The following is a 2,987-nucleotide window of genomic DNA, read 5'->3' on the forward strand; positions in this document are numbered from 1 at the left end:
TCCAGTCACAACAATGAAATAAACTTGTAAGGACACATTTGTCTTTAAAAGTAAATGACATATTTCTGAAATTATTTTAAAGATACGAACTCCATTATAGTAGAAATAAGACAAAGAAGGGCACTATATTTTTTCAGTCACTAGGGGGCGCAGTAGGACGCCGTAGTAAAGGACCTTCATGTTCCATACCTGATACTTTGAATAAACCCACCAGCAAAATAACCTCACAGTAATATCCCTTGGCACACGTCCATTGTCATTTATAACCATTTGTTCTCCGGCCTGGGTGTTTAGTAGAATGCACTGTTTGTGTTTAACTGACTCCAGATAGACAGCTGATGTAGTTATTGCAGTCATATGCTTTCCTGTAGCTCAGTGGTTAGAGCAGCATGGCGCTAGCAACGCCAAGGTCATGGGTTCGAACCCAGGGATTGCACATACTTATATATATATATATATATATACCGTACATGTGTGTGTGTCTGTGTGTGTGTGTGTGTGTGTGCGTGTGTGTGTGTGTGTGCGTGCATGCATGTGTGTGACCCTGGACAACAAAACCTTAGTTTTGTCTTAAGGGTCCATCTTTTTTACTAAGATTTTAACATCATCTGAAAGCTGAATAAATAAGCTTTCCATCGATGTATGGGTTGTTAGGATAGGACGATATTTGGCTGAGATGCAACCATTTCGAAATCTGAAATCTGAGGTTGCAAAAAAATCGAAATATTTTTCAACAGTTATCCAAAGAAAGTCCTTAGCATAGCATATTACTCACAAATATAAAGTTTTGATTAATTTACAGTAGGAAATTTACAACATATCTTCATGGAACATGATCTTTACTTAATATTTGAATTATTTTGGGCATAAAAGAAAAATCAATCATTTTGAGTCTGACCCATAAAATGTATTTTTGGCTATTACTAAAGATGTTCCCGTGCTACTTAAGACTGGTTTTGTGGTCCAGGGTCACATGTAAGACTGAAAAAACATGAAGTGCTTCTGGACCAGTGTTTACATTTTGCGAAGTGGTCTATACAACACTTTTAGCCTCAATTTATTTGAAACTTTTATTTTGACCCATCTTGGCTTCTCGAGTCTACAGAATTCTCTCTCTCTCTTTCTTTCGCTGTAGTTTTCCTCAGTCTTTTCACGAACACTCCACCTCTCTGTCACAGTGGCTGGACACATTGTAATTCAGTTACTCAAAATCCATTTTAAAACCCGCTGCATGTACCCGGCGCTCGACATTCAGAAACGTTTCCAATTTGTGCCGTTTACATGTCTGAGTGTTTTTGTGCGTACGTTAAGCCCAGAGAGTGATGGGTGGAGCTTGAGGAAGAAGTTATCCTGAAAACAAACCCAAAGCCAGAAAGAAAAACAGAGCGAGAGAGAAGTTAAGAGAGAACTGGAGAGGAAGGGATGTGTAAAAAGAAGGTATTGATTTAAAACAATTACATTTAGATTTGAGCAATTAGTGGTGTCTGGTATTCTAGTAAACCCACTTCGAATTTACCTTCTTGACATTTTCTTTGCTGTTTGTGGAGAAAAATCTGCATAAATAATTAAAATATGAATCTACTACACTTCTGTGGGTGCTATAGGCCAGAAGTACAGAAATACAACAGATTTTGGAAGGCAGTTAATGTCCATTACTATTCTGGCACATTTCGATATGCAACGAAATCAAGCTTGTGTGGCCAAAAGTGGGGGTGGAATGTGTTCAATTTTGTGAATGCGATAAGTGCAACCATAAATTCAACAATAATTTCTCCCCATTCCTGCTTACGATGCTAACAAACACACACGCTGTGCATATGTTACCATGTCAGAATAAGGTGGTCACTACACATCTCTTGTATCTCACCTTGCCTCGTGTGGATGTTAAAGCTGCTGTATTTCCGCATTCCTGTGCACGTGAAGAAAATATTTGGCTGATCTGAGATGAATGTCAATCTAGACGTCACTGCAGGAGAGAGAGTTCAGGGCTCACCGGGAGTCAGCGCATTCAGTGACACATACAGCGAGGTTCGAAACTCAGGACACAATTCCAGTTTTTTGTGATTAAGAGCTGTAAGTTAACACATTAAATTGAAAGTCATAGAGAGTCATTAGATTACAAAAAAATGCTAAACATATTTTGGATCCCACCACATGAACACAGATAGTTCAGCAGAGTCTTCATCAGTTTGATGGGGGGTGGTCTATATATTTTTAATAGTAATGTATGCCTAAATTTCTTTGTAATGCGTTTCGTGTGTTTTTACAGCAGTGAGGTTAGTAAACTTCATAAACTTGCTTTGGGTGTGTGATCTAGCAGAAAGAAATGCAAATGACTTACAGTTGCTGAAGCGAACACACAGCTGAATGCATGCAGGCTATAGACCGTTTCATCGGACACGCGCGCCTAGACTGCAATCAACCTCTGGTCTGTTTTTGTTTATCGGTCTGGCTAGTGTTTAAGAATATAACTATTTATATTTCATTTAATTTATGTTAATAATATACATTTATATTATTATCTTTTGTATAATAATTGTATTATATATATCAACCTCGCCGCTAAATGCTGCTAAATTTCATACACTGGACCTTTACTCACAGAAACCTGTTGACAGTGATGTAAAGCATTATACACACACACACACATAAGACGGTTTCAAAGCAACAACATAAACAAACAATACTGCGCATGCACGCGTTCGCGGACTGCCATTAACTTCCGGTACACATTCACAAACAATAGAGTGCCTGTAGATTATTTCTGATAACAAGCAAAAGAAACCGAGAAGACCCGTTACTTGGCTAAAATTGCCTCTCCAAAAAAAAAAATTGCCACTCCAAAATGTTTAATTTAGACTGCGATACCAAGCTCAACCACTAGATGTCAATGTACCATACGGTTTCTTTAAATGCGACAAAACTACAGGACCTAATCAAAAAATTATGTATTTGTTAAAATGAACATGCAACAAAATTAATATATA

Source organism: Triplophysa rosa, unplaced genomic scaffold (genome assembly GCF_024868665.1).
Source record: "Triplophysa rosa unplaced genomic scaffold, Trosa_1v2 scaffold479, whole genome shotgun sequence".
NCBI lineage: Eukaryota > Metazoa > Chordata > Actinopteri > Cypriniformes > Nemacheilidae > Triplophysa > Triplophysa rosa.